At 42.6% G+C, this 26,944-nt stretch overlaps 2 long non-coding RNA genes across 2 annotated transcripts in view; both read right to left on the reverse strand.

The window, feature by feature from the left end:
- Positions 1–26,944, reverse strand: part of LOC121027194 (uncharacterized) — a 282,693-nt gene that overhangs the window by 39,505 nt on the left and 216,244 nt on the right. The window contains exon 9 of the long non-coding RNA XR_005788599.1: positions 16,321–16,408. This is a non-coding gene — a long non-coding RNA (uncharacterized LOC121027194). The remainder of the gene's footprint in view (positions 1–16,320; positions 16,409–26,944) is intronic.
- LOC121027195 (uncharacterized) lies at positions 675–1,277 on the reverse strand. Its single transcript, XR_005788601.1, has 2 exons — positions 1,057–1,277; positions 675–948 (listed from the first exon to the last, which is right to left on the reverse strand). It is a non-coding gene; the product is annotated as an uncharacterized LOC121027195 (long non-coding RNA).

Consider the following 26,944-nt stretch of genomic DNA (forward strand, 5'->3'; position numbering starts at 1 on the left):
AAATACTCCCTGGAGAGAGTGCAAGAGTTCACTTAGGTGATTTACGTGGAGTATCTGGAACACAGTCAAGCGTTCAGAAGAAACCCATTCTTTTCCTTTTCCCGTTGTTTTATCTTTTGTCTTTCACTTCCCATCCCTCCAAGAGAGACTCCCAGTCTTTTCTAACTACTTCTAAGCATCAAGGCTGCAGCTAATAGCCTAACATTGTAAAATCCTACTTTTTATCTCAGCCATCCAATCTTGGGCAAAATATCCTAGAATTAAATTATCCAGATAATGGCTCTGGCCATTTCGTTCCTTTATCTAGATAAAAATAGTCTCAGAAGGAAAAAAAGAGAGAGAGAGAGAACAGAGAAATGAAAAGCAATTCATATTTAGCATTAGGTTTCTTTTTCCTTGAGGGAATGAAGCTTGCTTTTCTTTGAGATTAAATACTTGAAGGGAACGCTATGTCTTGAAAGCTTCATCCTATTCAAGTCACTGGGGCATTCAAGAACTAGAATTATTTAGATCAGGGAAGATGAGCTGAGTGGGGGAAGATTGCTTTCCTGAGACTATTGGAGTTCTCAGAAAGAAACCCTTCCGAATTCTAGCCCGCTAATACAGACAAAGGGGCAGAGGTTGAAATAATTACATATTGCACAGAGAAACTGAAAAACATAAAACATCAATAATGGAATTCTACAGAGGAATTTTTTTATAAGCTGTGGCAAGTAGAGATATAAACACATATAGTTTTTACATGATCCTTTCTATACGCAATCTCTTCTATAAATTGCACTTGGTAGAAATACATTTTGATTTTGCTTCTGCTTGATTATGACAGAGGTGTTAGGCAGTCTCAAAACTTCTGCGCGGAGGAGCTCACTCTCTCCGCCTGAAACACCACCGGTTTAAACTGGTTATGTTCCAAGGATTTCACAATGTTGTGTGGTTGCCTCCGGGTGCCTTGACATACAAACAAAACAAACAGTTTCATATTAGTCTCCTCAGAAAGTTTCTCAATAAAGCAACTTTGTTCCATGTCTGGCTTGGTGAGACCCACCTTGTCTGTACCTGTTCATTCTGGATTCTCATTTGAATCAAGGAGTGTTGAGATCCATTCAGTGAGAGGGAAGAGAAAGCACTCAGGTTTCCATGATGGCCTGCCTGTTGAAGCATTCAATGGTCAGACTTCCCGTTAAACACCTTCAAAAGTTACTCACTGCTTACCAAAAAAGACAGATTGTTTTGGCACAGTCTTCTTTCCTAATGGTGGCATGTTTCAAGATACTAAAAGATGAGGGGCGCCTGGGTGGCGCAGTCGGTTAAGCGTCCGACTTCAGCCAGGTCACGATCTCGCGGTCCGTGAGTTCGAGCCCCGCGTCGGGCTCTGGGCTGATGGCTCAGAGCCCGTTCATGCTCTGTCTCTCTCTGTCCCAAAAATAAATAAACGTTGAAAAAAAAAATTAAAAAAAAAAAGATACTAAAAGATGAATGAATAATGTAATAAGCATCCATGTATTCACAGCCTAGCCTTGCCAAATCTTAACATTTTGCGATAATCACATCAAATCTTTTAAAAATTAACCCTGAAGATTAGATCTAGGCACGAAGGCCCTGGGATCCCCTCATTCTCATTCCTTACTGCCCTTCTTGGAAGTAACCGGAGTCCTGATTTTGATGTACATCAGTCCTGCTTATGTTTTTTATACTTCTGGGATGTATGAAATAGATCTAAAGACAATTCATGGCATTTTTCAGGTTTTAAAATACATCTAAATGTTATCTTTTATATATCCAGCTAAAATCTATGTTTGCATGTGGTGTGAGAAAGATACATTTGTATTTTTTCTTTCCAAATGAGTAACATTCCCATCCCTTCTCCTTGATGTGTATACATTATAATTCATCCTATCTCCTTTTGTCAATCTGTTCAGGTGTTGTGTTTTTGTTTTTGTTCTGTTCACTTTCTTCTTGGGTCACTTGTAGTAAGTTATAATCGGGCAGCAAATGTTCCATTTCTTCTAAGTTTTCAAAATTTTTGACATAAAGTTGTCTATAGAATTGCTTCAGTATTTTTCATTTCTCTCTTGCTTTTACTGTTATGGCCACATTTTAACTCGTAAGGCCAATTACGAACGTTGCCTGCTTCCTTCATAACCAGCTTCTCTGGAGGTTTTTCCCTTAAATTCATGTTTTAAAATTGAATAACGGCTTTAATTTTAACAATCCTCTCTAATACAGCTTTGTTTTCTACGCATTTAACTTTTGTTCTTACGCTGCTCATTTCTTCCTTTGGGCTTACACTTTTTAAAAGTTTCTAATTTGTTGGGTTCAAGTTTGGCATTCTAATACACAGCCTTCTTTTATAATATAGCAATTTAAAGTTATGAATTTTTCTGCACTTACTGTGTTAGCCAATTTTCACTAGTGTTGACGTTATCACGTGCAAAGTTTACATTCTTGGATTGGGTAGTAGAAGATGGGGGACAGAAATAAATGAATCAATACACAAAATATATTTTATAAGTGATGGGTGCTATGGAAAAATGAGTCATAAAAGGGAATAAAGGTGTGCTAGGGGTAGGGGGGGGGATTTGTGATTTTAAATAGAATTATTAAGCAAGGCCTCACACACAAGGTGGTATCTGTGCAAAGACCTGAGGGAGAGGAAGGAAGGACCCATGCAGCTATGTGGGGGAAGAGCATCCAAACCCAAGAGACTGCAAGGTCAAGGGTTTGGAGGGGGAAACTTGACTCAAGTGTTGGAGGAAGAGCAAGGAGGGAGGTATGGCTGGAGCAGAGAGGGAGGACAAAGCAGAGGGCCGAAGGGGTTAAGGGTTCAGAGAGTTAACAAGGCATGCCAAACAGGGCTATGTGGGCCTTTTATGTACGTCTACCACTAATGGGATAGGAAGCCACTGGAAGGTTTTGGGCAGAGGATCGACACGATATGATCCAACTTTTACTGTCTCAGGTTCAGATGTCGAGAGTAGAGCAGACGGGGGCAGCAGCAGGAAGGTTGGGTAGGAGGCTACCAAAAAATCCCGGTGAAAGACACCGGTGGGGTGGACTGTAGTCATAGTGGTGAGTGAAGTTAATAGAAAACATGGAACCATTTTAGCTATCATCTTTCAACTATTACTTCCACTTGTCATTTCTGTGTATGTTCTTATTTTGCATTCCGTTTGCCACGTCTCTTAAATTTTTTTCATGTGTATTTCTCTAAATGATAGTCTTAGCAACTTCTTAGGGTCTATTTTCCAATTTATAATTTTTCTTCAGCTTATCCTAGGCTACTATTTATACTATATAATGATTTTTATATCAAAAACTATATTTCTCACCTTTATTCTTTCTCAGATACATTTTAAATGATGTCTTCCTCTTCTCTCATATACGCGGTCTCTTTTTTTAATGTTTTTAATCATTTTAAAGATACCTAGTTCTGGGGCGCCTGGGTGGCGCAGTCGGTTGAGCGTCCGACTTCAGCCAGGTCACGATCTCGCGGTCCGTGAGTTCGAGCCCCGCGTCGGGCTCTGGGCTGATGGCTCAGAGCCTGGAGCCTGTTTCCGATTCTGTGTCTCCCTCTCTCTCTGCCCCTCCCCCATTCATGCTCTGTCTCTCTCTGTCCCAAAAATAAATAAACGTTGGAAAAAAAAAAAAAAGATACCTAGTTCATAGTTTCTATTATCTAAAGTTCTGGGAGGTCTCCTTCCGTTGTTTACTGGTCTCTTACCTCTCCCTAGTGATTATTCCTTCATGAATTATATAATTTTTCCTTGTGAGCTAATCTGCAATGGGCTTCTGCTTAAAAAAATATTTTGTAACCTTGTGTGCTGGTATGTCCTGCCAGCATGGTTTTGTGCTTGCTTCTCCCCGGAGCTACCAAAATAATAGCTGTCTGGCAGAACTTTTCCGTTAATTTCTCAGCTTGCATTTTTCCAGGTCTCTTCTGCAGTATTTATTCAACCTCCACACGCAAGTGCAGCAGGTCTATGGTAACAAATTATCAGAGATGACAACTTTGTTTTTATGTCCAGGCTGACAAACAGATTTTATTCGGGAATTCCTCTAACAGTAGATGGACTTCTTTAAGCTGTATACTTTATTTCTCGAGTGCTCGGAAGACTCTTACTTTGTGGGTGGATATCAGGTATGCAGCCATCTATCCCCAGCACTCCGGACTATTGTCTCATGCACTGTCTGCTTAGGCACATCGAAGTCAAGACCTTTGTTACTAACAGGGTCAGCTCATGAGCTTACTGGTGAAGTTTGCGGTGCTTCGGGTTCCTGTAGATTTTCCTCTCTTGTCAACTCAGCTATACATTTACATGATGTTTGTTGTATTTTATAGAGCTATCTAAAGCGACACGTTGATGCAAATGAACAGTGAGCCGTTCTCGCCCTTCATAATCTGTTGACAATTTATCTTTCTGGTTTTATATTCCACGTATCACCCGCAGGAGCTACATAAGTAGGCCAAATTGACAAATTATTACTTTGCTTCTTCTGTTTTCTTCTCCTGGCTTTCTTCCCTTGCTAATCTCTTATGTCCGTATATGAGTCATGTATTCAGGGCCTGCTTAAATATCACTGCTTTCAGGAAGCCTTCCCTCATCTGCCAAAGGGAAGTGATCTTCTCTCCCACAGTATCTTATCTGTGTCTCATATTTGGTGTCTATGGATTTCCCCATCTCTTGTGCCTATTATTATGCTCTTAGTTTCTCCAACTCTACCCCACTCCGAGCATTGAACTGGAAACTTTTGATCCAGGACAAGATCTGTGGTTAATTCATTTTGTATTTATCCCAGCTGTAGCACTACAGTCTTTTGGTGTCCGAGAGCTTTTTTTTTTTTTTATTTTTTATTTTTTTATTTTATTTTTTTTAACGTTTTTATTTATTTTTGGGACAGAGAGAGACAGAGCATGAACGGGGGAGGGGCAGAGAGAGAGGGAGACACAGAATCGGAAGCAGGCTCCAGGCTCTGAGCCATCAGCCCAGAGCCCGACGCGGGGCTCCAACTCACGGACCGCGAGATCGTGACCTGGCTGAAGTCGGACGCTTAACCGACTGCGCCACCCAGGCGCCCCAGTGTCCGAGAGCTTATTAAACAAAACTGAATTTCAGCGGAGTTTCAAACAAAAGCTGTAATATTACAGAATGGGATTGGTCTACACCCAGCGAACGCTGAGATTAGGTATCTGCAGATCCATTATAATCTCAAGGCCTAATAAAAGTAATAATAGTATAAATGGTTGAACCTGTTACATTTCAGGCACTTTGCTATACGATCTCTAATTCTTACGACAATTCTGAAAAACAGATGAGGCTCAGGTCGTTGCTCAAGATCACAGAGGTAGTAATAGGGAGAGATGAGGTTTGGATCTAGATCTGTCTGGCTTCTGAAGATAACAAAGGAATATGCATGTAAATACTGGCACAGAAAAGCTCTATGCTTTAGTGAAGACAAAGGACCATGTATTCCATGTAGATGACCAGAAAAGGTAGGCTCCTGTCCACGGGATTGGAACGATGCACTCATCGTGAAGGCTCAGCTCCAGAGTCACCTGCTCCAGGCAGCACTGGCTCCCCCTGCTCAGTCAGTTTCCCTCTACTGAGCCTCCACAGTCCTCTCCATATTTGTCTTCACTGTTACCCTTTTATTAGTTGGTTTTAATAGTCTATTTATGGGATCTTCTCCCCATTAGGCAATGACTGACTTGAAAACAGGAACTTTATTTTCTTTTACTCTGTTTTTCCATTAAAATCCCATAAGATGTGAATAGCACGTTCTTATCAAATCTTTCACAGGCCAGATCCCAGTGTTGGATGCTGACAGTACAAACTCATAGATAAAGTTTTTTTTTTTTTTTAATTTATTTTTGGGACAGGGGCGCCTGGGTGGCGCAGTCGGTTAAGCGTCCGACTTCAACCAGGTCACGATCTCACGGTCCGTGAGTTCGAGCCCCGCGTCGGGCTCTGGGCTGATGGCTCAGAGCCTGGAGCCTGTTTCCGATTCTGTGTCTCCCTCTCTCTCTGCCCCTCCCCCGTTCATGCTCTGTCTCTCTCTGTCCCAAAAATAAAACAACAACAACAACAACAACAACAACAAAAAACGTTGAAAAGAGATTATTTCGTCTTAACTAAAGAAGCATTTCCCAACCTCACTTGACCACAGGATCTTTTCTCTCAGAACACTTATTAATATAATCATCCATCTAATGCTCCAGAAAATAACTCTTGAGAAGCAGTGTTCCTCCATGACTTTCTTGAATGTTCCTTATCTCCTCATTTTGGGGATGACAGGTGGATAAGGACAGTGATAGATAGTGGAACCCACTAATTTTTATAACGTAAGAGGAATTCCCCTCACATCAATTGCTAAAAGAAAGTATGCTGGGTAGTAATAGGTAAACCCAGAGAGGTTAAAGTTTCTTTAACTTCTCTGTATTTCAGACAACTTCTCTGTGAGCAAGAGAATACACCTGGCATTTCTGCCAGTGAGGGAACCAGTTCCAGGGATGTCTGAGGCGGGGACTCCTCGAACCCAAATTTGCCCTTTGCTTTGATTTCTCCTCTAGAACATGATTCTGTTCCTTCAAAAGCATGGACCTCTTTGTCCACTCTTTCTGTGGGAACACATAAATCCAAGTGGCAGCTGTAATACTGAGAAACACAAAACACAGGCCGAAAGAGTTCAACGGTTTTCTCGGGGCTGATGGCAGCCAAAGGCTGAGCCCTGTGTGTCGTGAATGACAGGGCTGTCCAGAGGAAAAAAATCCTTTGTAGGCAGTTTTTATCCCTTTTTAAATTTTTTGGTTTTAAGGAGTGGAATCTTTCAGTAGCAGAAGCTGTTTCAATCAACCTCACCTGTGTTTTAGATCTCACAGCTCCTGAGGGAAAAAAGAAGATGAAGACGACCTGGGGAACCAGAGGGGTGACGATGCCAAGGCCTCGACAGCCCTGCTTTCCAAAACACGCGCTATGCAGAGGTGCCTTACTTTTTTATAACCACTTTGGTGTCTCTTGCCCCATGAGGTGACTCTTGAAAAGTCTCTTTTTCTGCAACCATAAATGCCTCCACTGTGATCCTCAGGAAAACGCTCGTAAAACACGCTCATGTGCGGAGTTCAATGTTATTCGTCTCCTGGGTCCCTGGTCTACTACACGCATGGGCACAGACCTGTGGTGAATACGAAGACATTGGGATACAGTGCACCCCAAGGTTCTCAGCGCTTACTGTAATTATAAAACAGTTGCTGAAGCAAAGTTACAAGGATATTTTTATTCCTCAAAGCCGTTTCTGTCTTATTGACCCTGCTGGGTAGGTGGGTAGGCTCCTAAGTGAAAAACAGGAGTTAATTTTATTTATTTATTTATTTAAAAAAAATTTTTTTTTCAACGTTTATTTATTTTTGGGACAGAGAGAGACAGAGCATGAACGGGGGAGGGGCAGAGAGAGAGGGAGACACAGAATCGGAAACAGGCTCCAGGCTCCGAGCCGTCAGCCCAGAGCCCGACGCGGGGCTCGAACTCACGGACCGTGAGATCGTGACCTGGCTGAAGTCGGACGCTCAACCGACTGCGCCACCCAGGCGCCCCAACAGGAGTTAATTTTAAAATATTGCCGGTGACATTTCATAAGAGAACCTTACTCTTGCTAAGGATCCATCATGGATCAGCATTATGTCTTTTTATTCCACTAAATTCTCATGATGCCCTACAAGATCTTTATTATTCCCATTTTACATATGAGGAAACTAGATCTCAGAGCTTAAGGGGTCACAGAGCTACAAAATAATGGGGCCCACCTTTGAAACCAGTTCTGCAATGTCTCCGACGGTGCACTAGGACGTGTGGGGGAGGTGGGGCAATTTTAGGTAGTTACCTGTGAGGTTAGCATGTAAAGGACATGAGCTCATAGTCTGTGTGGGAAGGTACTACCAAAAGACATGGGAACAGGGAAGCATGAAAAGCTGGGGTCATTAATGCAACCCACCTACCACACTGGGTGCGTAAGCAAGGGTTGGGGAACACGAAACCATACTGGGGGAGGAGGCAGGGTCCAGACAACACAGAGCCTTATGGAGCAGGCTAACCAGGTCTTGTTTCGTTTTTGAGGCCAAGAAGAAAGCCCTGACAGTGGCTTGGACAAACTGGTACCAGCAGAAGCGGAGACCAGTGGGCAGAGTTGAGATATGTCGTGTCCATTGAACGGGTAGAAGGATTTGGTAATGTTTTAGATGTGGGGACTCAAGGATAATGGCTGGGTCTCTGAGTTTATGGTGAATGATGACACCATTCCCTGAGAGAGAGATATGGACAGGGGAGAACAGGGACGTCAGGGGTAGGAATCAAGAGTACCATTTGGAGCATTGACTTAGCCAGTGTCCAAATGAGGAAAGCAGAAGCTATCAATCAGCTTCTCACGCGAAGAGGAATTTGTTCCTGGAAAACGGTTGCACAGATCATGGTTGCATTATAGCTTTTGCATTATACCTAGGTACTCCTGCTTTTTATGGGCTCTTTCCTCCATTCATTTCTTTTCTTTCTGATTAAAAAATAATAATTAAAAACTTCTGGGGTCCCTAAAACTCTTGTGGGCTCTAGGTGCCATGCCTGTTGTGACTAATGGGTAAGTTTGCTAGGCTTACGGTATTGAAAGGACTGGAAAGCAGAAGGGGGTGGGATATTACACAGAGATGGGGTAGCTGGTGCCCCCAATGGGACCGAGCTCAGGAGCCACACTTAGCCACCAACAGTGAGGGAACCATCAGTTCCTGATGCCTCGCAGGGGCCCTCTTTGCTCTCCCAAATACTACAGCAACCTCTACTACTGAGGTTGCTCACACCATCATTACAGAAACTGCTGGAACCATGGCAGCTGCCACTGAGCAGGAAGACATTAGGGTCGCCATTGTCAGAGGTCCTGCCAGAAGCATGATGGTTTTGAACTGCTTTCCCTCCCTCATCTCCACGTAATGCCTTTTACTGGCAGAACCTGGTGAGAAAGTCAACGGCTTTAGGAGTCTGGGCGTTGTCGTTCGGAGGTTTCAAGTCCTTGCAGTTCCAGGAGAACATAAGGCAGCAAACGCAGGTCAGTAATCAGCCAATAAACATCTGGTGCGTGCACGTGAAGTTTGAGATGTCCGTGAAACACACTACTGGAAAGGTCGAGTGAGATCGCTTTGCACGGAGCGCGGAGAAAGAGGAGCTGGCGAGCTAAGAATATGATCGCCGACATTTCCATCAGACACGGGAGGAGAAACTGACAAAGCCCACCGAGGCGTCAGAGAAGAAAAGCAGCCAGCCGTGGGAGCTAGAAAGGATAGAGGATCGACTGTGTTAAATACTGCTAACTGGGTGAGTAAGGTGAAAACGTAAGGGCTGCCACTGGATTTCACATCATGAGCATTACCGGTAACCTACACAAAGGAAGTTCCAAAGAAGTGCTGTGCACAGAAACCAAAATGGCTGTGTGTTTCCTGATTATTTCACGAAAACCCCTGTGCTGTGTGGATGATTACCCCGCATATCTACAGAGTGCTAGAATAAAATTCCACACTCAGGTTTCTGACAATCCCAGTTAATTCTCTTCCTACTGTTTCAAAAATTCATAAAATAATCACTGTCCTGCCTTTACAAACAATGACATGGCAAAACAGAATGTTCCAATCCTTTCTCGCTGAAATTCTGGCCACGTGCAACTTGGTCCACGTGGAATCTCACAGTAAAAAACATACTTGGGCACAAAATTCCACCGCCTCTAGGAGTCCTCATCGAGAGGCGCTGTGAGTGTGTGCAGATGGAAACCAGGAGTAGGTATGGTCTTCTCATTACCACCTCCCCCGACACTTACTTTATCATCCCTCTCTTAAAGACCAGGGACGATTTTGCGTTCTGATCCCTTTATTTTCAGGCAACGGCAGGGAACTTGCGATCACATCTGTCAGCTAAAAATTCCAGGGAAACTGTCCGTGTGCATGCTAGGCAGCCTTCAGAAGATGAAAGGTCAAGAAATAACTGGTGAGGGAGAGGAGCTGCAAAAGAGGGAAATGAGAATCTATTGAAAAATGGGGCGTTACCGTCGAAGGCTGCATAGCTGAGAAGGGCCCAGGAGAACATTCCCAGCTGATTCCAAAGCGCCCATGAAATCACTGCCTGGAATGAGGGGCACCAGCACGAATATTAAGATAGAGAGAGGCGGGCTCCAAGGAAGAATGGCGTTTTGTCATTTCTGAGGCCTGAAATTATCTGGGGAGAAACCAGGTGCATTCCTTCTGCCAATTCCTAAGTTGGTCTCTTGCCTGGATTTTGCCACCGTCTCCTAATTCGTCTCCCTGCCTGTGGCACAGTCCTCTGCGTGACTCTGCACGCAACCGCAAACCCAGGGCCCTTTCGTGTTGTCGTCAGGTCCTGTGGAAGTGAGGAGAAGAGTGAAGGGGCTGATGGAAGCTTACCTACATGCACACGATAAAGTACGGCAGAGGCAACATGGCATTCTGCAATCAGATTGCCTGGATTTGTATCCTGGCTCTGCCACCTCTGACTAGCTGTGTCACTTTGAAGAAGTCCCCAACTCTTCTGCACGTCAGTTCTTCTCCTCCGAAAACAATGACGTTAATAGTGCCAACTTCTTAAGGTCAGTGTGAGTCTTAAAAGAGCTACTCTTCGTGAAGATACAGAATAAGCACCCAGTGAGTGTAAGCCAACAGCAAAACATAACAACGTCTTGAAGGTCAGTACAAATCCTATGTGTCCACACTCCCTGTTGATGGTCCATACTGCGAATTCTATCAAAGTCCCACTTTGATAGACAGATATGTATATTTTATACACACACACACACACACACACACACACACACATCCACATGCAACACGTGCTTGGACAGATTATATTTAGAAGGTTAAAACCAGACACTATTTAATGGCCTTTTGGAACAAGTTACAGAAAGACTCTCCCTTCTCCTTCTGCCCTGATCAACTCTGTTTGGAGACCAGGAGTGTCCTTCCTCTTCACTCCGTACTTTTGCAGCTTCTCTGCCTGAAGGGACTGAGGCATACGCAGCAGGAATTCTGGTGTGTAGCCAAGGCTGTGCATGGGTACTCCATTCCAAGCTGCATCGTGCAGCTTCGCCTCCTAGAGAAGCGGAACGATCGCCTGATCCAGGTAAGGGTGGAGACGGCTTGCTGCGGGGACAGAGCTGATGAAGGACAAAGCTCGCACTAGAACAGCACGTCTGCATCTGGTGCCAGGCAGCAGTATGGAGCCTGCCCCTCTGATGACTGCCTGAGCTCCCAGTGCTCTCTTCAGTATTCCGTTCTCCTCGCACCTTCACGACTGGCTCCTTCATTTCATCTCTAATTTCACGGTTGAGCCCCTCTCTTCTAGGCTGTGACAGGATGAAAATTTTCGTGGCCAAGATCAAGACGTCGGCAGGTTTGAGGTCTCCTGGGGCCTCCCTCCTCGGCTTGCAGATGGCTGCCTTCCTGCTGTGTCCTCTGTGGCCTTTCCTCTGTGCACATGCATCCCTGCTGTCCTTGGGTCCTTCTCTGGGCCCCAATTTTCTCTTCCTAGAAAGACACTGGTCTTTATTAACTTAAAGGCCTTATCTTATTGGCCTCATTAACTTAGTTGCCTTTTTATTTATTTATTTATTTATTTTTAATTTTTTTTTTAATGTTCATTTATTTTTGAGAGAGAGAAAGACAGAGCATGAGCAGGGGAGGGTCACAGAGAGAGACACACACACAGAATCCGAAGCAGGCTCCAGGCTCTGATCTGTCAGCAGAGAGCCCAACGCGGGGCTCGAACCCACGAACTGTGAGATCATGACCTGAGCCGAAGTCGGACGCTTAACCGACTGAGCCACCCAGGTGCCCGTTAATTGCCTTTTTAAAAGACGCTATTTCCAAATACTGTCACATTGGGGGGTACCAAAGGTTAGGGCTTCCACATATGAGTTTAGGGGGACACAACTCAGCCCATAATACTGACTCGTGAGGTTTGTGGGCCTATGGGGCATTGTGCCCTTTCTCAAACCTTGTACCCTTTCTCAAATATCGGAATCAAATTGGACAATGCACAATTGGTTTTTGTGCGTTATAAGCTTGATACGACGGTAGCTGTTGAAAATGCATTTTCAAGGAGATATGACATCATCAAAAGGAAAGGAGCATAATGTTGAGACCGTGAACTACCTCAGGCTAATACCTTGGAGTCCAATAGATGTCAAATATCACTGTGTTTCCTTTGAAATTTTAAGCTATCCTGAGATGCCCCTCTGACTGCTCTGGCACCCCAGGGTAACTTGGTACCCAGTTTGAGAACTCTTACCCATCCATCAAGTGGAGCCCGCTCGAGATTCTCTCTCTCTCCTTCTCACATTCTCTCTCCCTCTCTCTCTCTCTATGTCCATCTGTCTCTCAAAATAAATAAATAAGCTTTAAAAAAAATTTTTTTTTAAAGACTAAAACTAGGCTTAACTGCCTCTCTTTCTCAAAATGAATAGAGAAGCTTAAAAAAAAATACTAAAATTAGGCCTATCTGCCTCCAAAGCTCGCTGTATCGCTGGGGCAGGTAGAGTTGATTAGCATGAGCCTCCTTTCGATGTGCCATACTTCCCTGCACTACGGAAAGCTAAATGAAAAACCACTCTTCGCAGAGTCCTTTGAGGCAACAGTTCAGGATGCAAATTAGGACTTGGAGATTTTAGGGGGGGAGTAAGACAGTGGTCATCATCATGCCTGAGACTTGGGCATTTTCTTCTAGAGTGTCATTGCAGCAACTTGTCTTTCGGCTCTACTGTCAAGATAGTTAAAGCCCTGAGCAGACTCAGTGTCGCTTTGCCCAATTACCACATTCGTAGAGGTCAAGGTGGTGACAGCACCGGGAGCTTCCTTGGATAGTAGCCCCTGAGGTATGCTCTTGAACTCAGTAGTTTCAGTAGCTCTCCCCAAATTCCTCACTTTCCAACCGCCCAGAAACAGCAGGTCTGGGGTGTGGGGAGGAAGTGTGATTCTTGTAATGCTCGGGGGCATTCCTAGATATACAGCTACTGTCCACACTTCCAGCCCTTTTAGCACTTTGGAAAGCCCTGAATTCCCTGCTAAAAGATCTTTAAAAATCCTTGAGTGATATATGTTTCCTACGCATATGTCTGAGTGATATCATTATATTGCACACACGTTAATAACCTATGAGAGAAAAGCCACTACGTTTGTATTAAAGAAATAGCATAAGACAGCATTCCAGCCATCATGGCCTGTGTGCGTAAAAGGCTGAGAAAGGAAGAAATTTATGAAGGCCTCAAAAAGATAGGATATTAAATTCTACGGAAAGCCTAGCGGCTACAAAAGAACACTGCTGGGAAACTAATGGGCTACTTCCCACTTAATGCTTTTAGGATTCATTAAACAGTTTAAATAGATGGTTTCAAAAATAAACTTTGCCATATTCACACCAGAAGTTGTTTGAGTTTTTTTTTTTTTGGGGGGGGGGGATAGATACATAGATACACACACCAGATACACACACACACGCACACATATAGACGTACATACACCTAGATGGTGGACTAGGTAATTGAAACTTATGTTACTAGGAAAGAGAGGTTCTGTTTCAACACAAATAAGATAGGTTAATAAATCAAACTTGGCTGAGAATCCAAACAACACCTTCCTCCCGATAATCCTAAAGTTAGAGAAATCCCCAAGGTCCTGTATGGTCCTGAATGTGGGGAGTTATCTTTCCTAAGAGACTATTCCCAACAAAACAAACCGGGTTGTGCTTTCATGATTGTTCCCACCAAAGAATGGGGCAGCCTCTCTTTACTATCCAGTCTTGGTGTCATTCAGATCCAAGTGTGCCTTGTAAATCAGAGAAAGGCAGCAGAGACGTGTCTGCCCTGGGTCAGGGGTATCAGTCAGGGCCTTGGCAGGAAAAGGAGAATCACACTCAAAGGGGTAATTGAAGAGGGTTTAATGAAAGGCCTATTTAGAGTTCAGGTCAGGGTTAAGGGAACCAGTGTGGGTTGGCGAACGTCTCGGGGACTGCAATCGTAATTTGCTCTAGCTTCTCCCGGGCATACCCTCTCTCCCTGCCCATCCAGAGCTAGAGGCCATCGCCCCCTCTAAGTTCTGAAAGGAGGGGGGAGGGGGCTGCTATTGGGACATGGAGAGAGATTTAGTCACAGGAGAGGGTCGGCGTGGCAGGTGCTGTTGCCATAGGAAGAGAAGAGCAGTTACTGATAAAGGAGTAGGGCGGTTGAGCTGGCAAAGACAGGTAAGAACAAATGTCCCCAGAGCCCATCCTACATGGGGAAAGTTTCAGATTTCGCAGTAAACAAACAAACAAACAAAACTGGACTCAATAGGACATCTTGCTCAAATGCTCCTGGGCATGTTACTTAAATATCCCAAAATTATCTTCTCAGATGAAAATAGGAAGCTTAATACCAAGCGTATCACAGGATCGAAGGGAAGAATGTATCTAAGGGTGATGTGAAAACTGTAAAACACCAATAAAATGCTACTTATTTTTAGCATCACCATCATCTTCGGAGACAGTCACCGATTTCAAAAGAATATCTGAATAAGCCATCTTAGCACAAAGTTATGATTTCCCTTCATTACGGAATATTCCGTAGCTTGGTCACTGTTGGCCAATACTTCAATTTCAGGGATAAGTGGAACTAAACAACTAAACCCGATGAGGAGGATGTCTTCAAAGGATAAATAGAATACTTTACCATTAAAAGAACTTAAGGAAATAAAAGCGACCAGGCTTTTTAGTTTTTGCTTTGAGTAACTCTGTAGGGAAACTTGGAGAGATGTTTAATCAGTGGGTCCTTAAATCTACAGCATTGGCAAACCGGCCACCACTCTCACCTCAGGCACCTGTGGCAGACATGGCCAAGCCCAGAGATAACATGAGAGCTCAGAGAAAGTGTTAGAAACTTCCACAACATCGCATGCCAGGCAGCCCCTCATAAGGAACTGGTTGGAGGTAAGCACATAACATACATCACATTCATTATCACTGAACATCCAACTGGTCAGCAGTGTGTTGAAACTAACTGAACTCCTGGGTACCAGTTTGTACCTCACAATGTGCAAAGGATTCCAACAAATTAGAGAAATCCCAGAAAAGAGCAGTCAGTCTAGTTGAAGAACAGGAATGTTTTCCTGAAAATGAGATTAGAAAAGCCTAGAGTAAACTCTTCATTTATCTGCAAGGCTTGTACTAAAGAGGGGCAGCTAGGTTCACTATGGCTCCCAGGAATGACCTAGCACCAATGGGGAGAAGCATCTGAGGCGGGGGGCGTCTATCAGGTGTTCAGCATTCAGAGCTAACCAATAGTGGTGTGGCTTTTTTTTCTTTTTTGAGAGAAAAAGAGAGAGAGAGATTGAGAGAGAAAGCATGAGTGGGGGAGGGCAGAGAAAGGGAGAGAGAGAGAAGAATCTTAAGCAGGCTCCACACCAACAGCATAGAGCCTGACATGGAGCTCAAACCCATGAACTGTGAGATCATGACCTGAGACAAAATCAAGAGTGGGACACTTAACCAACTGAGCCACCCAGGCGCCCCAAAGGTTCGTCAATGGTGTGACTTTGAAGTTCCATTGAACCTGGTTGAACCTGTATCAGGGTGTTTTGAAATAAAATAATTCCTGATTTAGGAGAGCGGGTAGGCTAGAGGACTACTAATATCCATTCCAGGTGTAAATTTCCAAAGTTCTAGGCGTTTCTGGGTGTTCAGTGGTGCACACCAGCTCTCAGAGGGCAGCTTAAAGGAAAGCCATAATCGTTCACTTGGGAATCCTCCAATGGGTACAGCATTGGCAAAATCCCATACAATCCATTTGCCAGCTTTATTTTATAATGTGTCAGTCAGAACTCCCCTAGCCAATATTTTGTGCCCCCAAAAGGAGAGCTCATGATGCAGTAAATTATTGATGATGCTGCCAAAAAGGAATTTCACTCTCGGATCAAATTTGGATTAAACGTAGTAAATCCACGGCGTTAGTTTTTAATAACCAAAAAGTTCTGTCGATGTGCTCGAAGAGAATAAAATTCCCCTTTTAAAGGTCTGTTTGATGTAACACTTGAAAGTTGAGATGCAATCAATCATTAACAATGTTTAATATTCTCTACCTTCTAGAAATACAATACAGTCAAGGTGCTGAGGTGTGAAAACTGGCCAAAGTTCAAATCTCGTATTAGATGAAACCACTTTTGAAGTATCATTTTCTTACCCACATTCAGTTTAGCTATTTCTTCACTATATCACCTCTATTCATCACTACTTATTTAAATGAAACGACTTTTACCTGATACTTGGGTCTCCAGGCACATGTCAGGGGAAAGAGGGCACGGTGTAATATAGACCCGGAAAGCAGAGATTAGAGCTTCCAATTTCTGTATAAAATGAGCCAGCAACAAAATGGGATCTAGATATCTCCATATGGAAGGAATAGGTATTTATTTAAGTATGAATAAGCAAATTTCTCCAGTGCTGCCACCTTTTTTGGGGATAAGCTTGAGGATATGGATTCTGTCTTATTTATCTGTTTCCTCAACTAACACAGGGCTCAGCACATAATGGGGATAATAGATAGGCAGTGAATTGAAGAAAATATACACTACCAAGTCCTCCCTTCTCTGTGATCCTCAGAGGATTCAACATGGGAACTGTCTTGTTTGGTTTTTTTCTTTCTTATGTGTCTGTCTCCCGTGCTAACCGGTGAGGTCTTTGATGGCCTCTTATGTCACTGATTCCCAGTGTCTAATTCAGTGCCTGCTGGGCATTTCTTTGATACTTGTTGAATCTGAAGCTTTGCTCAGTGAGATCACACCCATATACTCAAGTAGGCTTTACTGAAGGACAGAACTGGACGGTAAAGAACAATGGCTTTCAGAGTCCTAAATTGGCCACTTACTAACCATAGAAACTAGGGAAATATACTTATCCTCATCGATAAAAGAGGAAGGATAGTAATTTAAATTTACGGTGCTTGCCACTTACAAAGTACTTTCATCTATCTATCTATCTATAGATAGATATCTATATAGATATATATGAATTCTACTAAGGGTTTATCTTCCCAGTCGTACCCAGCGGTACTCTAGGTGAGACAATCGCGTAACAAGAACAATTAGGAGGGCTATACAATTGCAAATATCATTTAACCTTTTATGCTCCATCCTGAATCCCACATACTTGCCAGCACACCTCTTCCTGCAGATGTGGAAACAGCTGTGGGCCACTTTCCTTCCAGAGTAGAAATGATGCCAGACTTTGCCTTCCCTTCCCATCACCCTTTGTGGATCTCCTCTCTCACTAGTGGTCATTTTTATCTGTCCTGTCTGCCCGCACACCCTAGTCCCATTTCCTTGCTGTGGCCCATTGGCTCAGTGATGGAATTTCAGACTACTCAAAATGGGCTAGGAATGTAGCCTCTCATGCTTATTCATGGACTCCTAACAGAAATTATTAGCAAAGCGTGCCTCTTTGAGCTTCTGGGACATTGAGATTTCAACAGAAGCACCTTCAGGTGGGCATGATTGCTCCATTCTTCCAGTGGGGAAACTGAGGCTTGGGACAGGAAATACCTTGTTCAAAGCCACAGAGCTAGAATTGGCAGATTCAGAATTGGATCCAGGCCCTGTGCCATTTCCCAAGTACATGCTTCTCGCTTATATTGTGAACTGTTATTTTGTTCTATACACTTAGGATTTCAGTAGTAAAAACAATGCATCCTATGAGGTGTGGTGGTAACGATTCCTTCTGTACTACTCTCTCATTCCTAAACCTTCCAGGATGAAGTGAACTCTGATTTCTCAGAAAGAACACAGCAGAAATTATCTCCCTACACTATGGAGGCATCGTGACATATAAAGAGAGAAAAGGCTTAAGAGGCAGACCAGACAAATCATGGCATACTAGCTTGATGACCTTGAGCAAGTTATTCACTCCCTGGAGGCATTTTCTGCTGTAGAAAATGAGAATAATATGTCTTCTTTCTCTGGGTGGTAAGGAATGAAAACCATATTTTAAACACCTCAGCAAATCGACAAATTTAACTCACCATCTTTTCTGTTTCTTAAATGACGATCACCTTCTGTTGCCAATAAAGAATATTTTTAAAGAAAGAATTGATTCTGCCCAGAAAACTCTAAATCTTTCAATTATAGGGTTCCAAAGAAGACTGGATTCTGCTCTGTTTGGGGGTTAACACCTTCATATAAAATGGCCTTTATGGAGAAGAGTTGAGATCGAACCAAAGACCAATCTAACTCCTTTCTGTGGATTCATTATTTAAGGAAGAGTAAAAAACCCACTAGCTACCAGAGCCCCGAGTAGAAGCATCATTTCAAAAGCTAAACCATCTTACCACTTAAGAGCAATACAATTGTAACCTCAGAGTTATTCAACCTCAGATGGAGAGAAATGACATAGAAATATGAGTTCCATAAGTGAGGAGCCCCAAGCCAGCTTGCAGTGTTTTCCAAGAATTTCTTTATGAAAGCCACGGAAAATATATTGCACAGCTATTTTGGCCTTAACAGTGTGTGTGGCAGAATACCTCACAAAGTCTTCTGATTAGCTTTTACTGCTAGGTTATTGTAAGATCTGTGTTTTATAAATTTTTCATAGTCAATTAGACTCCGAAGGACCCTTAGACATGATCTCAGGCGATATCCCACTCAGTGCAAACGCTTCATTCTCAGCCTCCACAGGCTGAATGTTTTACCCCTGCTCGAGGGGAGGGGTGGGGTGGGGAGGGAAAAGAATGCCAAGAGATAGATCTGGGACAGCCTAGCTCACAGGGAATGACTACTAATATCAAACAAGTTTACAGGAGGACTCTTTATTCATCTAAATGTTAGTTTCTCTAAGAAGACTAGCACTGAATTTAGCTGCAACATTGTTCCTGTTATGCTCCTTTTTAAGTTCTTTCTCCTCGGCTTCTCTGCCAGTCGGTGTCCTTGGACAGGACGTCACCCTGTCCCCTCATCTCTCGTTCTTCGTTATAAGCTATCCATATTCATTGCTTCAGCCTCCAGCTCTCTGCTGGTGATTTTCAATTTGTTTTTAAAGTTTATTCATTTTTGAGAGAGAGAGACAGAGCGTGAGTAGGGGAGGGGCAGAGAGAGAGACAGAGACAGAGAGACAATCCAAAGCAGGGTCCAGGCTCCGAGCCGTCAGCACAGAGCCCGACGCGGGGCTCGGACCCACAAACTGCAAGATCATGAACTGAGCTGAAGTCGGACACTTAACCGACTGAGCCACCCAGGCGCCCCTCTCTGCTGGTGATTTTTAAACCTGCAATTCAGAACTCTCTTGGGGGCCAGATGTCATAGATCCAACTGATTTTTGAACATCTCTACCTGATACCGAACAGAAAACTTCAAAAATGAGGCCAAAACTGAACTCCTCGATTTACCCCAAACTCTTGACAATTAGTCCAATAAAAATGTAATAAACCACTAATATTTACTTCCAGCTTTTTTTTTTTTTTAACATACCTAAGTTTGGGGTCAAAGTAGAGATTTAAGCTGTGATTAAAGAGAATAAGAATTCTCAAAACATATCTGTCATACACTCAGAAACTGAATAATTTACAGCAATATTCTTTTCTTTTCTTTTTTTCTTTTCTTTTTTCTTACACAGAAGATTGGAAGTATAACTTCTGTGCAAGTGGCCTCCTTTTTCAGAACGTAATGGGATAGCAAGGAACATATTTACTGTCCTTCCTCAAACAACCTGAAATCCAGGAAAAAAATAAATGTGAAAAATGGTTCTGTGACATTGGACAACAGGCGGCACAAGACTGAGAGGAAGGAAGCAAACAAACCTGTGCGAGTTCAGGTTTCCCCACCTGCTGAGGCACAGGTGGGGGAAGTTCAAATAGGTCAGAACCTGGCAAGCGAAGGTAGCTGGAAGTTGAGGGACACAGCGCCCGCGTGGAGGGAAGTACACACAGAGTGCTCCAGTGACCTGCAGAGAGGTCCTTGGAATTCTTGGCTGAGCACCATTCTATGCATGCATGAAAGGAAATTACCCGAAGCCAGGAAAGAACCGTACAGAGGGCTGAAATAGTGTGTGCGCCAGTCACCCAGAATGGAAAGACAGTGTCATTGTGAGGGCACCAGGTCAAGTTCTGAAAAGGGTATCGCCACCGCAGTGGGGCCGAACTAGCTCCACACGTACATCTACTCCGGACACACCTTAACAAAGCTTAAAAAGCAAACATGGAAAGGAATCTGTTGTTCTAAATAACTGCATGTCAGAACAAAATCCAACACCATATAAAGGAACATAACAAAACTCCGCACCTAACAATGCGAAATCACAATGTCTAGCATCCGGTATAATATTAACAGGTATTCAAAGGATCAGCATAAGAGAGACCACAATCAGGAGGAAATTAATCGATAGAAATAGACCCTTAAATGAAAGAGATAATAAAACTAGCAGACAAGAATGTTAAAACAGATGTTCCATATATTCAAGAAGACAGCAAACACATAAATAGGATGATAAGAAAAAAAAAATACAAGATATAAAAGTAAGACCCAGATGGAATTTCTAGAAATAAAAACACGATGTCCAAAACCTTTTTAAAAAAAGATTATACCCAGGGGCACCTAGGTGGCTCATTTGATTAAGCATCCGACTTTGGCTCAGGTCATGATCTCACAGATTGTGAGTTCGAGCACTGGTGGTGCGGAGCCTGCTTGTAATTCTCTCTCTCCTCTGTCTGTCCCTTCTCCACTTGCTCTCTCTGTCTCTCTCAAAATAAATAAATAAACTTTCAAAAATGGATTATATACTGAAGAAGAAAAATTAATGTGAAGCTCTACCCATTAAAATTGCCCAAAATGAAACACAAAGAGATAAAGAAATGAACTGAGTGTCGAGACAGAACAAAGAAAATAACCTTCAAAATGAAGGATAGTGTCCGAAAAATTCAGCCCAACAAAGCAGTGTAAAATTCATTTCCAGCAGATCTGCACTGTAAGATATGTTGAAAAGAAATTCTTGAGGCAGAAGGAAAATATTACCAGATGGAGATTTAGATCAAAATAAAAAAGTGAGCCCCAGAAATGATAAATATATGACCTTTTTTCCTCATTGTTAATATCTTGTAAACAATTAACTTTATAAAAACAAACAAACAAAAGGCACTAAATTGTGGGGTTTAGAGCACACGTAGAGTAAAATGTATGACCAGAATAGCCCAAAGTATTGGAAGGGGAAATTGAAGTATTTTGCTATAAGGTTCTTTCAGAGCACAGAGTGACATAATAATTTGAAGGTGAACTATAGTAAGTTAGAGAAGAATTCATCAAGAAGAAGTATCAATCCAAAAAAAAAAAATGTATGCATGTAACAACAGAGCTTCAAAATATATGAAGCAAAAAACAGACAGAATTGAAAGTAGGAACGTAAAAATCCAGAATTGCAATTTAGAGTTTCAAAACCCTGATCTCAACAAGTGAGAGAACACAAAGATAGAAAATCACCAAAGAATAAGAATTAAAACAAAAAAGAAAAAAGAAAATCACCAAGGATATGAAAGACTTGAAGAACACTCTCAACCCACTTGACCTCAGTGAAATTTATTAGACACTCCACCCAAACAGCAGAACACAAGTTCTGCAACAAGATTGATCATATCCTGGGCTACTTATCAAGTCTCAATAAATTTAATCAAACATATATTATCTGACCATAGGAATTTAAGCTAGAGATGAATGTCAAGAAGATATCTGAAGAATCTCCAAATAGTTGGAAATTAAACAGCCCGCTTCTAAATAATCCATGAGTGAAGATATCCGAAGTGAAGTTAGAAACTATTTTAAACTGAATGCATATGAAAACACAACACATCAAAATTTGAAGAATACAGATAAAGCAGTTCTTAGCAAGAAATGCTTATATTGTAAAATGAGGGTCTCAAAATGATCTAAGTTTCTATTTAAGAAATGAGGAAAGAAGAACAAATGAATTTGCAAACGATTATATGCACTCATTTTAAATGCACAGTTCCGGAAGTTATGATAAAGGTGTATAATCCATGTATATACCACCATAACCACCCCAAAGTATCCTTGCAGTTAGATTATCACTACCACCTTATCACTAATGCCAGCCCAGGGTGACATCTGATCTGCTCTAAGTCATTATAGATTATATTTCCCTGTTGTAGAATTTCATATAAATGGATTAATATGGTATGTAACTCTTGCAATCTGGCTTCTTAGCATGTTTTTGAGATGGAATCTTGCTGTTGCCTATCAGTGATGTGTTCCCTTTCATTACCGAGTAATTTCCCATTAAGTGACTATATCACAATTTGTTTATCTATTCACTTGTCGACGGGCATTGAGATTGTTAAGTTTTAGGGGCACCTGGGTGGCTCAGTCAGTTAAGCGCCGACTTTGGCTCAGGTCATGATCTCGTGACTCGTGAGTTCGAGCCCCGTGTCGGGCTCTGTGCTGACAACTCAGAGCCTGGAGCCTGCTTTGGATTCTGTGCCTTCCTTTCTGTCTGCTCTTTCCCCATTCGTGCTCTGTCTCTCAAAAATAAATAAACATCTTTAAAAAAGAGATTGTTAGGCTGCAGATTTTGATTATTGTGACTAAAATTGCTATGAACATTTGTGAACAAATGAGTCTGGGACTTCATCTGAAATTGCACACTCGCTTGGCTTTCTGTCCTTCCCTTTCCTGGTTCTCCTGTTCCTTAACGAGCATCTTCAGAGATTTGCACCAGAATCCTTGGCACCTAATCTACTTCTGAAAAAAACCCATCCTGAGACATCGACCGAGGCAAATGCATTTCAATTTTATGTTTGTCTTTAAGATCCAATCCTTCACTCCTCATTGCCTCCAGATTGATAACACAAGCCAAGCCTCCAGCACCGTCCAAGCAGGGAGTGACTCTCTGCTCCAGGAAATAACTTCTTGGTACCACTCACAGGACACTCACAGGAACCAGGGAGCATGTATAGGAGTGGACCTTGAGGTGTGGGATCTAAGAAGGTAGAATCTAAGACTGAACAGGTGAGAATTTCTTCACCCAAGATTCAACATTCTTTCAGGAATCTATGGAGCTAGTTCCAATTCACTAGCTTGAACCTGGCAAAGGACAACAGTAAATGAGATGGGGATGCAAGAATTGCCTAAGCATGCCATAAGGAAAATGGTCAGAAAGTAAGTGAGAATATGAAAATGGATTTATTAGGTGAGAACAGAAATTCCACTGTCTGTGTTCCCAAGGCGGGCCCCAAGCACATTCACTTTACTAAGGCCACATACACTAGCAAAAAGGCTACTGGCATTTTTGAGAAACTCAGTGGTGACTTTCTAGTATAAGCCAGGATGGACAGGGGGGTGCTGTGGAACAGTAGAAGCCAGGAACATTGGAGACAAAGCGGACATAATTACCAAAATGGGCAGCAAGCCTTGGAGTGGCCGGTAGGATAGGATGCTTTGGCTTGCCAAGATCTGTAGCAATAGATAATACATCTTAAAATTCTGGGAGTGAATCATGTGAACAACAGACCAGGGTGATGCTCAACTTGTATGATTAGAAGAAAAAAGGCTGGAAAGCAAAAATATGATTTCATTTGCTGCTATGGAAAATTATGGTCCCTGACCTCATTTCCAGATCTAAAACTGTTCACAGATCCAGCCCCTATTGACAGAAGGGAAGGCCTGTCTCCTTGTTGAAGGTCCTACAATATCACAACAAGAATATATGACAAATATTCTGGTGATTTGTCCATAAACATGTGCTTGGATTTTTCTGGAATATTGAGAAAAGGAGAATAGCTAGAATTTTCAATGAATATTGGATAATAGGTCAGAGGTGACACACATGGATGCCAGCTAGTCTAGATTTTCCCAAAAAGCAGAGCTTGAGACAGGGATTGCTTGTAGGTAGCAACTGGTGGAAGAAACACCAAAGATGCAGAGTTGGGTCAATGGGAATAATGAAGCAGAAAAGCAGGGAAAAACCAATCCAATGATATGTTATCAAGATGGTCCCTAGTGGGGGCATCTATGGCTTGATCCTGCTAAAGACCCTCTGAAGAATAATTTAGAATGAGCTTTCAAACTGTCCACTGAAGAATGAAAGAGGATTATTGATCTGCCAGTTCTCCTCCATTTGTCAAAGGTCACCTTATTGGTGTTAGTCACCTCACACCTCTTTGTTTGTTCTTTACATCAGAATGACTGGCACAGTTTCTTCTGCAAGTATCCCAAAAAGCAGGTCTGAGAATCCCCTGGGCAGAAAGTGAGAGGTAATCAGAGCTGCTTTCACAATAGGGACTAGACCTTGTTTCATTAACTCTCTCACAAAGCCTCAGTGATTATGGCTGGCTACCTCTCTGAAGGTGACTCCATGAAAGATTGGCTTTGCATTTCCTCTGTCTGGGGAATAAGGTGAGGGATTATTTGGCTCCATACTGCAGAATAGGAGCCAGATGTGATGGCAAGCACTAGAGGATCTAAGTACAAGGGGTGGACTGTACTGGTATCTCTTATCCACCACTTCAGATCCCCTTGGCCTTGTTTATCTCATTCCAGCAAGCACTGTTCTGTGTAGTCTCAGACTGACTTATTGGCAGTGTAATATGACAGAGCCTCACGTTGTCAGACCTGCACCATACACCTTTTTTCCCCTGAAGCTTCCCTCTTGATCCTGAGGGATGAAATGTGCTGGGACTGTACACAGCATCCACATATGCAAAACCCAGAAGTGAGGTAAAGTTAACACCTCTCGGGGTGAAATGTTAGCAAAATGGCAGATAGACAGAAGGGCATAAATTCTTCTCTCTCCTTATTGTGGCTAATATGGAAATGCCTCACATACGATTCTTAATCAGTCCTGTGGGATCAGACAACAAATAACCTCTAGCTGTGACCCACTCAATAGCACATCTTTTGGTTGTCTCTCTCTCTCTCGCTCTCTCTCTCTCTCTCTCTCTCTCTCTCTCTTTGCTCCCCCATGTGAAAGAGCTGTTACATGGGATTGGAGCCCTTGTGCTTCCCACCAAATCACTCATATATAGGCCACCATCTTAAGCTGTGAATGTTGGGGAATCCAGGTGTAGTAAGGGGGTGACAAAATTGTCATTATCTCAAGGTGATGATTATCTATCCAGAAAACCAAGAGACACAACAACTACAACAAAACTCTAATAATAGGACTCAGTACTTTGGCTCTCAATACAAATACACAAAAATGAATCTCTGTTCTAGCTGTGTGTAATAATTTAAAAAAATTGAATGGGAAATGTCCTAAACCTAATGAGGACAACATGACTACATTCTGAGCCATAAAATATATGAATTATTGGGAAGGCATGCCATGTTCCAAGAAGGAAGTACTTAATGGTATAAATATGTCAATTGTTCACAAACTACTCTGTACATGTAATGAAATTCCAACTAAAATACTAATTCTTTAACCTAACAGCTTTAAAAGATATCAAAAAAAAAAAAAAGCTGAGAGAATAAAATCATGAAAACAAGCAGGGACATTTTTAAAAAAGAGTAGTAAGATGGGTCGCCTGGGTGGCTCAGTCGGTTAGGCATCCGACTTCGGCTCAGGTCATGATCTCACAGTCCGTGAGTTCGAGCCCCACATTGGGCTCTGTGCTGACAGCTCGGAGCCTAGAGCCTGCTTCAGATTCTGTATCTCCCTCTCTCTGACCACCCCCCCCTCCCCGCTTCATGCTCTGTCTCTCTCTGTCTCAAAAATAAACATTAAAAAAAATTTTTTTAAGAGTAGTAAGAGGTGACTAACTCTAATTGATACGCAAGTTTGCTATAGTGATATAATTTTACAATTCTGCATTACAGCTATAGATAGTCCAGCAAACTGGCCCCAGTTGAGACACATGTAATATATGTTCAAAGTGTCATATTGTATCAGTGAGGATATGTTAGAATATTAGTGGATAGGTTTTAATAACAATAGCACGATTGGTTAGTCACTTGGGAAAAAAATGTATATCTTCCCCTCCTTCAGAGATAAATAAGTTCCAGATGGAATAACAACATCTTAGTTTGGTGTGTGTGCCTCCATAACTTTATTTTGGCATTTACTTATTTATCTGCTTTACATTAAGGATTCCTTGTATTTAATGTTCTGCAATTGCTTTCTTCGTTTATTATTAGTTACCTCTGGTGCTTGGGGAAGGGACTGAGTTTGAGAGTGATGACAAAAGGGAAGTTTATATAAGTTAATTGGCTCACTTAACAAACAGTGGAGGGCCTGCCATGTGCCAGGCACTATTCCTCGTGCTGAGGATACAGCAGGGGACAGCAACACTAATTCTGCCTTCATGGAGCATACATTCTAGTGGGGAGGAGAGAGACCATAAACAAAATAAATGAGTAAAATATAGGATAAATGGTGAGAAAATGCTACAGAGGAAAACAGAGCACAAACGGGGGTAGAGAAGAAACACTTTGCTGAGAAAGTGATACTTGAGAAAAGATGCGACAGAGGTGAGGGAATGTGCCACGTGGGTATGTTCCCAGGCTGCAGAACGGTGAGCACTCCCTCAGGAGGGAGCGGACCTGGAACGTTCGATACCCTGACTTGGGCATGTTGTTCCCCGAAGAAAGAGTAGCAGGGAATGAGGTCAACAAGATAAGGCATACCTTGCAGGGCCTTAAAGGGTGTTTGAGGATTGTGGTGATTCCTGTGAATGACAGAGCAAGCTGTTGAAAGGTGTTAAGCCAAGGACACACAATATAACTTAGTTTTCTTAACAGGATCACTCTGCGGTTACTAAGCCAAGAACAGCAAGAAGGAAAACTAGACAGGGGGCTGTTGCGAACCTGGAGAAGGGAGATGATGGTGGTTGGGACCAGGGTGGTGGCAGGACAGGTGGCATAAGGTAATTGACTTCTGGATATATTTTGAAG

This window comes from Herpailurus yagouaroundi, unplaced genomic scaffold (assembly GCF_014898765.1).
Source record: "Herpailurus yagouaroundi ecotype Mexico unplaced genomic scaffold, PumYag 77, whole genome shotgun sequence".
Lineage (NCBI taxonomy): Eukaryota > Metazoa > Chordata > Mammalia > Carnivora > Felidae > Herpailurus > Herpailurus yagouaroundi.